This window comes from Centroberyx gerrardi, chromosome 9 (assembly GCF_048128805.1).
Source record: "Centroberyx gerrardi isolate f3 chromosome 9, fCenGer3.hap1.cur.20231027, whole genome shotgun sequence".
Classification (NCBI taxonomy): Eukaryota; Metazoa; Chordata; class Actinopteri; order Beryciformes; family Berycidae; genus Centroberyx; species Centroberyx gerrardi.
The window spans coordinates 28,705,084-28,718,818 of NC_136005.1; the positions used below are offsets into that span (position 1 = coordinate 28,705,084).

Sequence of the window (13,735 nt, forward strand, 5' to 3'; positions counted from 1 at the left end):
TTTTTGCCCCGGATCCCGACTCCAGAACAGTATCAAGACTTGTCCGAGACATGGCACGCAACTGAAGCTCAGTCCAAACCAGTGCCAGAATGTTATTTGGCCTCGGGTCCAGTATCAGGACAGTAATACACTTTATTCATTTGGGTGTCATAATAAAAAAAATGAGTCTGGGTTTGGGTAAGCCTGAGGTGCTACTGGGCTCCAGATCCCAGAGAGCTATAAGCCTTGGCCTCAGTCCAGAAAGCTTTTGGGCTTTGGGCTGAGAAAACTCCCTACACACTCTCTTTCACTTCCCGTACAGTATGGAGGTTTGACCGCAGCCTCAAGGAGTGTTCACCCTATCACATTTTTTTATTTTTACTAATCAGAAATGCTGCCTCAACCGCATTTTGTGCTGATGATTTTTCCATCGTGACTAGGCAGTACATCTGCCGCTATCAGCAAACAGTCCTAAGGTCCAGCTTTGAAACAACAGCCAATGTACTCCATGCTGACTTTTCATGGTCAGAGTAACAGCAACTACCAACAAGAACAACTGGATGTTGAGACTTCCGCTTCCGCTTCAATGGAGTAGATAGTAAGAAGAGGTAGCTCCACGCAATTCTGAGTCAATTATCTACATTTAGACCAGCCAAACTATTTTGTTTGCACTGGGGCTCTGGGTTTTTTACTCTTCTTAGTTTTCGGAGCTGCACGTAGCTAGTAGATCTCTCTTAGTAGGGGTAAAAAAGGGAGACTTTATTTTTAAGACTAAATATTACAATGGCACCAGCACAGCTTGGTCTATATATCCCATTTATTTATTTATTTTCTTTCTTAGAGGAGCTTAGTGGTAAGTCGAGAGTCCATTTCCCTCTCTGAATGTGTGTTGGAGAAGGTGCTTTTTCTTCTAATGTTTTTTTTCTGCTTTTCGTTTGGGGAAAGACAGAGAGGGGTTCGGGTTTAGTTCAAAAGGGGTAGTTCATGTTTTGGTACTTTTTTTTTTCTTTTTTGCACAGATGTTAAATAGTAAACATTTTGATTTATTTTTTCTTAAATTAGACCATGGCTAATTTAAAAATAAAAACTCCAATTAAAAATGGGAAGGAAAATGTAGTACAGTATGTTTCATGGAATTGTAAAGGACTTAATGGGGCTGTGAAGCGGGGCAATGTCATGGCTCATCTTCAGAGGTTGGGGACTGATATTGCATTCTTGCAAGAGACTCATTTGAAAAATCAAGATAAAAACCAACTGCACAGTAAATGGGTAGGGCAATTTTTTCACTCCAGCTTTAATTCTAAATCTAGAGGTATGGCTATACTTATAAAGAAGAATATACCTTTTGTTTCGACTAAGGTCATTTCAGATCCCAATGGGAGATATATAATAATAACAGGAAATCTTTACAACATTCCAGTAATTCTGGCAAATATTTATGCCCCCAACTTTGACGATGAGCATTTTATATCCTCCTTTTTGACCACCTTGCCTAATCTAGATGTAGTGGAAATTATATTATACAATTCTATTTCTCTATGCATGAAGCACTGTCTTATTTCTATGTTGTCTGCTCTCAGTACATTTCCACTGGCTTGAGACAATGGCTACTGTGTGAAGATGACCCTGGAAAGTCTAGCCCGTTTATCTTTGTCTTGCACAGATGCACCCTAATCGTAGAATGTTTCAAGTATAAGAATGTGCCGGACTTCTCATGACTCAGCTGTTTCTACTACATGAATATAAGAAGGGTGGACAAAGCTCATTGTTTTGCTCTTTGTCTCACACACTCGTTGGGTGGACATTGCGCCTTGCTTGCAAGCAATAAAGATAACAGAAGGACAACTTCTCATCTCCAAGTCTCTTTTATTACAGAAAACCTCCACCACACTAGACACCCACCAATTAATATTGGGTGGGGACTTCAATCTAGTTCTTGATCCCCCATTGGACAGATCATCAAATAGGCCAGTACCCCTCAATAAGTCAGCAAAAGTTATTCATACATTCCTAAATACATACAAAGTAACAGATCCTTGGAGATTTATGTTTCCAACCCAACGCAAATATTCTTACTTCTCACCGGTCCACCATTCTTATTCCAGGATTGATTTCTTTCTGATTGACTGGAAGCTTCTATCAGCAATTAGGCACTGTGATTATGAAGCAATCGTGTTGTCTGATCATGGCCCACTGGTCCTGCAGTTGGCATTTTGTAATAAATATACACCCAGGACCTGGCGATTTAATAATAATTTATTGTCTGACAAGATATTTGTTGAGCAAGTCAAAAGCCATATTGAATTCTACCCATCTACAAATGATACCCCGGATATCTCAAGGACTGTCCTTTGGGAGGCACTTAAAGCATATGTCCGTGGGCAGATTATCTCCCATAGCGCTTTAACCATGAGACAGAGCAGAGAACAAAAAAACAAACTTACAGACGAAATATTGGATTTTAGGTGATGTCACCTTCTACAACAGGTGGTGACATCACCTGGCACAAAGACCAGCCAATGGCAGAAGGGCAGTTCAGTACCCTACTTTTCACCATTAGGTGTCAGGCTTCACCACAAATTTGGGTTTGGGGTTTAGTTACTCTTTAATGTTGATTATAAATTACTAGCTAAGATTTTGGCCACCCGTCTGGAAAATGTTCTTCCTTCAGTGATCTCCTTAGATCAAACGGGGTTTATTAAAAATAGGCTTTTATTTTTTAACATCCGAAGACTGTTAAATATTATATATACTCCCAATATTAATCCCCATCACCCCGAGATACTTATTTCACTAGACGCAGAGAAGGCTTTTGACAGGGTTGAGTGGGATTATCTTTTCTCAACCTTTCTTTTTCATCTCTTTAATCAAACTGCTCTATGCCCATCCCCAAGCTTCAGTATTAACAAATGGTATAGGCTCTAGCTACTTTCCTTTCAGTCGCTCTACCAGGCAGGGTTGTCCTCTTTCCCCTCTTTTATTTGCGACTGCCATCGAGCCACTCGCGATCTCCCTGAGTGCTTTAAAAGCCAACAGTGGGATTGTTAGGGGAGGGAGGGAGCATAAACTCTCATTATATGCAGATGACTTATTGTTATATATTTCCAACCCCTCGCGGTCATTGCCAGCCATTGTGTCAGTCCTGGAGAGATACGGAGTGATATCAGGGTACAAGCTTAACCTCTCGAAGAGTATATTATTTCCAATTAATTCAATAGCCCGGCAACAAACATTCAGTGCCCTCCCATTCAAAGTCTCAAACCATTTCAAATACTTAGGTATTACTATTACCAAGACCTTCTCTGATCTGTTTAAGCAGAATTTTCTGAATTTGTACAATAGTACAGTGCAGGATTTTGAAACGTGGTCAAATCTTCCTGTCTCCCTTGCGGGCCGAGTTAATGTAGTGAAGATGAACATTCTGCCTAAATTTATATTTCTTTTTCAATGTATTCCTATGTTTATTAATAAGGCATTTTTTAAGAACCTAGATAGGGTTATAACTCAATTCATTTGGAGCAAAAAGACTCCTAAAATTAGGAAAGTCTTCTTACAGAGGCCCAGATCGCAAGGGGGCATGGGATTGCCTTGCTTTCAGCTTTACTATTGGTCATGTAACATACGTGCACTTTCTTTTTGGTTTGAAGACCGGCTGCTTGATTGGTCAAGAGTGGAAAGCTACAGTTGCTCCCCCTCTTCCCCACCAGCACTGATTTTTTCAGCTTTACCTATTCCCCACTCATATCTACCAAGGAACCCGGTTGTCACACATTCACTTAAAATTTGGACCCAGATTAGGAGACATTATGGATGGCAGTCTTGCTCTATTCTGGGCCCACTGGCTGCTAACCATTCATTTCCTCCATCCTTATTAGATCCAACATTTCAAAATTGGTACAACAAGGGTATACATTGCTTCAGAGATTTATTCATTGACAGAGTTTTTCCTACATTTCAACAACTGCAAAATAAATTTAATTTACCCCATTCACACTTTTTTAAGTTTCTGCAGGTACGCAGCTTTGTGACGAAACATTTACCATCTTTCCCTAACATACTTTCTAGCTCATCAATGGATTCTTTGTTCCTATCCAACCCCTTTGCAAAAGGAGGTACCTCTATTATATATAATAAACTTTTTAAATTAGATTGTACAACTACATTAGAACACCTAAGGGTAGCACGGCAGGAGGACCTAGGAGTTGATATTGCAGAAGAGCAATGGGCTGGTGCACAAGAACAAGTTCATTCATCTTCAGTATGTGTCAGGCATGGGCTAATGCAATTCAAAGTGCTGCACAGATTGCATCTTTCTAAATTAAAACTCACAACTTCCATCTCTTAATCCGGCTTGTGACCGATGCGGACAAATACCGGCTTCACTAGCCCATATGTTCTGGAATTGCCCAAATATATGCAATTATTGGGTCAAGATCTTTCAATCCCTATCTGACATATTAAAGAAACCGCTTGACCCGGATCCTATTCTAGCTATTTTCGGTGTTAAAGACCGAAATATCACGCTATCTAATAATCAATATAATATGATTGCATTTGTTACACTTTTAGCTCGTAGATTGATATTAATTAACTGGAAACAAACAAAATCACCAACTTACTCAGCTCTGATGAGGGACATTATGCAACATCTTCAGTTAGAAAAAATTAAGTTCACAATGAGGGGGAATGTAGGTAGGTTTTATGCAATATGGCAACCATTTATAAATTACTTCAATAAGACTGTACTGAAATCACCTTAGAATTGGCCTGGTATGTACTATAAATGTATTATAAGTAAAAAATGTAAACGCACTTTTTTTGTTTTTTTTGTTTTGTGTTTTTAGTGTGTGTTAATGTGCTTATTTAATATTTTTGAGTATTTGGAGATTTGTCATACACCATTCAAATATTTTATTTAAGTGTATAGGTGTGAATATGAGCGTGTGTACGTGTATGTATGTGTATATGTATGTATGCATGTGCATATGTGTGTACATGTGTGTCTGTATACTGTATATATATGTGTATATGCGTGTGGGTATTTGTATGGATAGCCATATATGTATATATTGTCTTATGTTTTGGAGGAAATCTTTAGAGATGGTGTATGTTCTGTACCAAAAACCCCAATAAAAATAGTTTTAAAAAAAAACCTAGAAATAACTGCCTCGCGGTTGTATGCCTCCGCCAATAAACTTTGTTTTATCATTGCAAGGACAGTCTTTATTTATTGAACTTATATAATTAATGTGATTATTAGGTCAACTTAAAGGATTTTGGTGTCTGCAAAAGTAAGTGACAGCACTTCCACCGTTTTTGTAGAATGACCCAAGATCGTTTTCTCAGCTACAGTGGTAAGCAAAACATTATGATGTCACAGTGAAGTTGACCTTTGAACTTTTGGATATAAAATGTCATCACTTCATCATTTTATCCTATTAGACATTTGTGTGAAATTTTGTCATAATTAGCGTATGAATTCTTGAGTTATGGCCAGAAACGTCTTTTGTGAGGTCACAGTGACCTTACCTTTGACCACCAAATTCTAATCATTTCATCCTTGAGTCCAAGTGGACGTTTGTGCCAGATGTAATGAAATTCCCTCCAGGCGTTCCTGAGATATCGCGTTCATGAGAATGGGACGGACGTGAGGTCACAGTGACCTTGACCTTTGACCACCAAAATCTAATCAGTTCATCCTGGAGTCCAAGTGGACGTTTGTGCCAAATTTGAAGAAATTTCCTCAAGGCGTTCCTGAGATATCGCGTTCACGAGAATGGGACGTACGGACGGATGGACGGACGGACGGACGGATGGAGGGACGGACGGACGGACAACCCAAAAACATAATGCCTCCAGCCACGGCTGTCGCCGGCGCGGAGGCATAAAAAAAACAACTAGATGTTGCTGTTGCCCTAACCTGTGAGCTGCCTGCGCAGCATGGAACCCCAAATCCTCTTTGCTGTGTTTGGTCAGCTCACAAAGAGTTGTTGACATCATGTGGTCATCTCTAAAAAGTTTCACTTTAGAAACTTTAGAAAACTTCCAAACCCACCTATGTCCATTCAATTTCTGGGGACAAAGAGCATCAATGTCTGATGACTGACAAGATATTATTATTTGGTCAATGCGCTAAATTATCAGCTTAGAGGTAACGTTAGTCCTGAATGCTCCACTAATTATACTGTATATATATTTTAGATATGGCTTCCAAAAACATTTCAGATACTTCAAATCGTTATATTTATTTCATATTTTCAAATTTGGACTCACTTAGGCTAAGGAGGACACACTGCACTTTAGGCCGATTATAGCCACAATTTGGCTGTCAAAACTGATTTTCAAGACCAGAAGGCGACTTGGATCTGACCAGAGACCGGCAATGCCCAAGACAGTCGAGCACGAGGCAAGGGAAGAAAATAAAGCAGCAAGTAACCAAGCTCCATGTGTGTTTTGGTCCAGTGTTGCAGTAGCGCGGGAATTCAAAGAAAAGTAGCTAGCTAGCTAGTTGGTAGCTAACGGACTACTTAGCTACTAGCTGAATCCTGGTTGAGTTAGTACTCACTGGGGAAAACACATTCTTTGAGGTGGTTTCTGGTCTTTTAGTGACATGAAATCACGTATATTTGAGAAGCCAAATATGAAATTTCATATCAGAGAGTTGGTCAAGGGTCTCCGGATTTGTCTGTCGTCGCCGCTACGTTATCTCCCTCTTTCTCTATAACTCTCACCTTTTCTCTCCTCCACTGCCTCTGCCTCTCTCTCTTCCTTGACTGCTCTTAACGGATTTCTCTTCCTCACTGCCATTTCACCCTTTTCTAATTTTCTAGAAACAAGTGTCAATATCTTGAAACAAGGTTGATAAGGCAGATCGCTCCACTGGCATCAAGATAAGATGAGATACACTGTGTTGTCCCTCGAGGGGAAATTGGTCTTGGACTTAGTGCTGTTGCAGTTAAAAGAAACATCAAAACAGGCTTTAACAGACATAGACAAAATGTTAGAGGACAACAAACTAACAATATCAACATAAAACATAAAGACAGTACAGTATGCAGATATCTATATGTATTTTCTGAGGCAGTCTGACCACTGACTCCTCCTAAATATATGCATAAACCCACAAATCTCTCATTGTCAGATTTTTCACTTGTTTTAATAAATACCAGATTAAATGTGAAGATGGAGATTTTTTTGCAATGCGCATATGTAAGAATGTAAATGTCTGCAAGTATATGTGTAGGTGTTTGTACCAATCCCTGTTTTCTGCTATACCTATCTCTTTCTCTTTTCCTCCCTCACTTCCTCTCCAGACCCTCTCTTCATCATCCCCCCCCCGTCATCATCCCGCTCTCTCTCCTTCGACACCTCCTCCATCTCTCTATTATCTTCGCCCTCCTCCTCTCTGTGGACCCCTCTGTTTGGGTTTTTTTTTCCCACCCCGCACCAGTCTTCTGCCTGGTGGTAAATGCGTGTGTTTTCCTGTGAGTCTGCTTCCCAGAGGCGGCTATATAGGGGGATGAGAGCAGATGCCTGGGTTATTGTATATAGTGAAAACGCCGACACTCCGGGCTCCCCTGACTCATACACCGACTGATTAGAAAACACACACTCAAAACACTGCTGTGCGGTTTATCTCTCTTGCTCTCCCTCCCCTGTATGTGTATCTGGCTCTGTCTCAATTCAGTTAAATCTCTTTACTGGCATGACTCTTGATCAGTAAGCCTATACAAAATGTCAATTCCCAACAACCTCCAAAAGCAGTGGATACATTCAAACCATATTGAGACTATTATTTGGTTTGAAAATATGTACTATACAATATAATCACCAATAGAGGGCTTTCAGGTGATGTAACACACCCACTGCCACTGTCATTGCCACTGACACATCCGCTCAATTGTGTGTTTAGATAAAGCCAGCTAGTTAGCTAGCATATCTGATTTGTGCGCTAGCTAACGTGTCTAGCAGAAGATAGTGTTAGTAGTCGATAGCAGTCCATGCTTTGATAAATTAGCCCGCTGGCTAGTTAGCTAGCTAACGAAGCTAACAACCAGCTGTTTGTTCAGTTTAACTGAGCTGACTCTTCTCAAAGTACAACTCAGTGAGTAGAGACTAAGACCAGAGGGCTAAGGGCTAAAGACATGTGTAACAGACACTTACATTTGGAAATAAATCTACCTTATTAGACTATTCCCTTTTACTTATACCTTACTGAATGGTAGGGATGGAGAGTCGACTCCAAAAGAGTCGATTCTCGATTCCATTATGTTGATTCTGAGAATCAATTCTACTAATAAACGGAATTGGAGTCGACTTCTGTTGCAATCTTGACTCCAAACTCTGGAATCGAGAAAAATGTTTCATTTAACCAAATTTGTAATTAAGTAATTTTGATTTAGTCTTATCTGTACTAATCTGTGTTTGATTGCCTCAGTCTGATCCATTTCATAACAAGTGGGGAAGGTGGAGGGAGAAGCTCAAGGCTCATTGGTTGAATGCCAACAGGCGTAAAACTTACATTTTTGAGTTGATTTTCATTTGGGATCGGAATCGATTTAGAATAGATTCCATCAATTCCATTACAAGGAGTCAGAGTCGGAATCAACTCCAAAAAATGTGGAATCATCCATCCCTACTGAATGGATCTACAGCCACACCACAGCAATCTTTTCAGTATTTCTCTCTTTCTAGTCTAGTTGTTATATATTTAGACATTACTTGCGCACAGCCAATTCTCCAGTGGACCGCCGTGATGGAGCCAGCAGCGGATGATAGGAGATTTGTGACACATCTGCACAGCCTCTATATCAGGGGTCACCAACCTGTCGATCACGATCGACTGGTCGATCTTTGAGACATTTCAAGTAGATCTTTAACACTAGAAGTGCATTAGGTCTAACTCTAACTGATTTTCCTTCACCCCTTTCGTTTTCAATATGGGCAAGCAAGTTGGACTGTTTACGTCGCTGACATTACGTCGCAACACCATTACGTCGCTGCTAGACTGTTTACGTCGCTGACAGCTGACGGTACATCACTACTGGTAGCTAGGTAGCTAGCTAGCTGCTGTACAGTTGGAAAGCGGTGCAGTAGCCATGGCGCCACAGAAAAAGAGGGCGAAAAACTACATATTTCACCCAGAATGGGAAGAACAATATTTATTCACGTTAGTTAAAGACAAATGCGTGTGCTTGCTGTGTCGTCAAACACAGGCCCTGTGTAAAAAAGGAAATTTGGAGAGACACTACCGCACCAACCACCCAACGTTTGAGGAGAGCTACCCGCCAAAGAGCAGCCTGCGTGCAAAAAAAGTGGCAGACCTAACGAATGAACTGAGGGCACAGCAGCAGATCTTCACTCAGCCAGTGGATCACAATAAGGCGGCTACAGAGGCGTCCTTCCGTGTAAGCCACCTTTTGGCTAAACGTAAGAAGCCTTTCACCGATGGAGAACTCATAAAGGAGGCCATGGCCATCACCGCAGACACTCTATTCGAGGGCTTCAAAAACAAACATGAAATCGCTGCAGCTCTGTCTCGTGTGCCACTGGGTCCCCCTACTGTTACATGGAGGGTTGAGGCATTATTCCAGCCAGAGCGCTACGGTGTCCAATTGGACAAACTGTCTGCTGAATTCGACCGCAGATTCAAAGAGCTGGACGAGATGGAGAGCATCCTCTCCTTCATTTCAAACCCCTTCTCACCCATCAACATGGAGCAGGTAACTGAAAAATTCGAGGAGGTGTTCAGTTTGCCAGCCGGAGTTGACATGGAGATACTGGATCTTCAGAATGACATTGTACTGAAAGCAAGGTCAAAAGACAGTGACTTCTGGGGCATTATAAACAGTGACACATTTCCTCTTCTGTCATCCTGTGCACTGAAAGTGAGGGCCTACCTTGGGTGTACCTATATTTGTGAAATGGCTTTTTCGCAAATGAAGCTGATCAAATCCAAGCACAGGAGCCGCCTCACTGACTCACACCTCACTGACTGCATGAGGTTGGCCTTGTCAAGTTATGAACCAAACTTTAAAGCACTGGCTGAGAGCAATCAGTCACAGCCATCTCATTGACTGACCTGAGTAAGTACAGCCACTGTGACAACTATAGTTGTAAGAATTGTAAATATTGTCAAATATTTTTGTGAGTACAGCCACTATTTTGACTGTGTGTGTGTGTGTGTGTGTGTGAGTGAGTGAGTGAGTGAGTGAGTGAGTGAGTGAGTGAGTGAGAGATTGTGTTGTCAACAATAATTGTAAATGGTAAATATTGTAAGTACAGACCCAGTTTGTAATCCACTGTTTTGACTCTGGGAATAGAAAGACAATAGAGGACCCATTTTATGTTATGTACATGTGTTTTATACTTGCATACATTGTTCCAGTCTTATACTGGTGTTTCATTTAAAAAGAAAGTTTGAACTTTTCATGAGTTTTGTTTTGTATTAGGCTACATAAGTTGTCCCACCCTAAATGCAAATGTGACCTTCGTCATTTTCAAAAAGGTTTTTATGCATTTTATACTTGCAGAAGTTCTTAAGTTTGTATCAACATACAAATGTAAACCTTTAATAAGAATAGGATTAAAAATGAAATTCTACTATCATGTGTTTCATTCTTTCCCTTTTATCACTTTGATAGATTGAAGGCTGTATCTACTGGCTTAAATGTGGGTAAAATGAAATTATATCAATTGAAAAGTAAATATTAGTTTTGTTCTCAGTGAATTTGAGCAGGTAGATCTAGCCTTTCTCTGTTGACATCATAGGTGATCTTGAGTTGGAAAAGGTTGGTGACCACTGCTCTATATCTATAATAATGTAAAATAGTTCTCAAATTGGACATCTCTCAGCATCTCTGTCTAGCTCACAAATTCTTCCTCTTTCTCCCCATCACTCTTCCGCTAAGTCAATTCAACTGAATAAATGCACCGTCTCTCTCTCCTCTCTGTATTTCAAGCTGCCAGTAAGCTGGATGCCTGCAACAGGGCATTCCCTCTCAGCGGCTATACGATAAAGCCTAATCAAAAGCTCTCCACATTATTTATCCCCGATTACCCGCGGAGGTTTTGCCGGCGCTTTCGGTGTCCTCTCAGAAGCGAAAGCCTGGCGGCAGAGAGGAGGGACAAAGGGGAATATAATGCAATCGAGGAAGAAAAAAAAAGCGGGGGTAAACAAGAAGGGGAGGACAGCAGGGGAGTTTAGTTCTGATTAAAGCCTTCCCCCCTCCTCTCTCTTCTGTTTACAAGCTCCTTCATTCCTCTTTCTCTTCTCCCCCGTGTTTACACGTTCACTCCATCCCTCCACACCTTCCACATCCATCACACGGCGTACACAGGGTATTTGTAGTGTAGAAGAGGGATTACAATAAACACTACCTCATATTTATCCTGCTCCCTTTCATTAACTGTTATTTCAGCAGGTGTGTCATCTGACCCGGATGAAAGTTAGACAATTGTTGATTTCCATTCAGGGATCTGTACCGGCGACTTCCTGATCACCAGCTAACCGCTCCAATCATTAGGCCACCGCCGGCCCTGATGCTCATCAAATACTTTGATTGCCTCAAGGAAATGAATAGGACTGCAGGGAGGAATAACAATTGGGCGGAGTACAAGCGTGTCAGTGTACTGAGGCAGATTTTATCAGACCAAAACAAGTACTAATCGATGGATGGGTTGTGTGTGAAATAAGTGGGGTGTAATAAACTCATGATGCCTCAGCGACTCTTCTGAACCATTAGCTCAGAAGCAAGCAAGGGTACATCATACAAACACACACACACACACACACACACACACACACACTTGTACTTCTATCCTTATGAGGACCTGTTGACTACATAATCTACCTCATCATAATTCTAATCTCAACCCTAAACCCAAACCTCGCCCCTTGAAGGAGTGAGGACGGGACAAAATGACCTCACTGAACAAAAATCACCTCACTCGAACTGGTTCTCACAAGGGTAGAAGTACAAGAAAACAAACACACAAACACACACTCTCCCTCCCACTTGTGTTTGGGATACATTCACTGTGTACAGTCAATAGCCGACAAAGATGGCACAAAAGTGAAGGCGACAGTCAATCGGCGGGTCCATTGTCATAATGACTGGCTAAGCCTGTGTAATTGCCGTTCCTTTGTGCTGGCATGGGCATTTTGCCTGCCAATTAGCGGGCATTATGGCTGTGGTTTCCCAGACGGTCATTAGCGCAGACAAGGCTCAGGTGCAACTGTGACTTCACCGAGGACTGAGCAGTGAGCAAGGAGCGGGGAGAGAGACACTGGAGCAGTAGAGGGCGAGAGACCTAGGTGGAGATTGCCTGTGTTTACATCTCCGTACTAACATCTCGAGTGTCAGTAAAGCAACAATATGAAGTATAATATGTAATAACAAGTACACGCACATTTGTATGCAACAAGTTCGGCTTCATTGTAAGTATACCGCTGCCTTAACAGAGAGCTAGAGAGAGAGCGAGAGCTATAGTGAGAGGAAAAAAAGAAAGCTAAAGACAGAGGGCTCATTAAACTGAGATAGGGTTATTATATGAGAAGTGTTGAAAGGCTATAAGCCCAGTGGTCTTAAACAGGCTGCGTCCAGAACGATATAAGCAAAGTGCATGTCCTTATTATCAGCGCGTCTGGAAATAGCCTTATGTCATTTTACATCAGCGCCCTTCAATGTCAACGCTCATTGGTCCCTGGTTGGGAGGCACAGGCCTGCTTCTGGAGCTTTACCTGGGCACACTATATTTGAACACATCCGCTTTGGGATATAAATCCTCCACACATTGAGTACTTAAAATATTGCTAGAAGTGGGCTTGATTTATCTCGTCGGTCACTCAAGCCAAAGCGGATATATCACGGGCAAGGTAAGACAAATCAATACCAAGATAAATCAACCACTGTTCATGTTGAAGAGTAAAGTAAGAACGTATTCGATGATTATTTTGTCCAGACTGCATGACAAAAGCACTAAATAAATCAAGTTTTTCATTTGTGTTTGGCTGAAGAAGTTGGAGCAATGCTGCCCAAGTTGAGCCGCATCCAACTTTTTCCTCTGACAAGACTGAGTTGCTCAGCTCAAACAAAGCAATAGTTACAGTACTAGTTCAATGAATGTCTTTGGCGTGAACGTATTTCCAAGTCGGAGAGCTGAGCAAGATCTGATAAACTGTACAAACAAAAAGCCTGCTAGAAGCAAGTGCCTATGAGAGCACTTAAGCTTGACGATTGGTCAGTCTTATAGCCAATCATAAAAGGTTTGACTTTTCCCAAAGGTGTGAGGGATTAGCATGCTAGATCTGTCCAACTTTGTCATCTGATATGGATACAGCTACCTAAACTTTAGTAAGAAATACAATACCAAATCAAACAAGCGCAGATTCTGTCCAGTCCCACGCTGCACTCCCCTTTAACCCCAATGTTAACATTCTCCTTTTTCTGTCTCTTCCTTCTAAGGCTATCATAAATCTTCCTGTTCTGACAATAAAAATGACACATTTGTCTTGTCTACTGCCACATATTTTATGGTTTAGGAATAAATGCATGACCATTAATGCTAGGAAGGCTTGACTTTTGAACCCTGTTCGCTACCCTAACAAAGAAGACAATCTTTGACGATTTTGGTTTTGCATGATGAGTTGGACCTGCTGTCTCCGTTAGAGCCTTAAGCAAAGGCAGTCTACCGGGTTTTGCATCGGCTGTCTGCTCCAAACCATGCAATCCCAGGTTTCACCGTGGGTGCAGAA

At 41.3% G+C, this 13,735-nt stretch overlaps 1 protein-coding gene across 1 annotated transcript in view; it reads right to left on the bottom strand.

The window, feature by feature from the left end:
• nos1apa (nitric oxide synthase 1 (neuronal) adaptor protein a) overlaps window positions 1–13,735 on the bottom strand; it is a 156,633-nt gene that overhangs the window by 33,284 nt on the left and 109,614 nt on the right. The gene's annotated exons all lie outside the window — the stretch shown is intronic.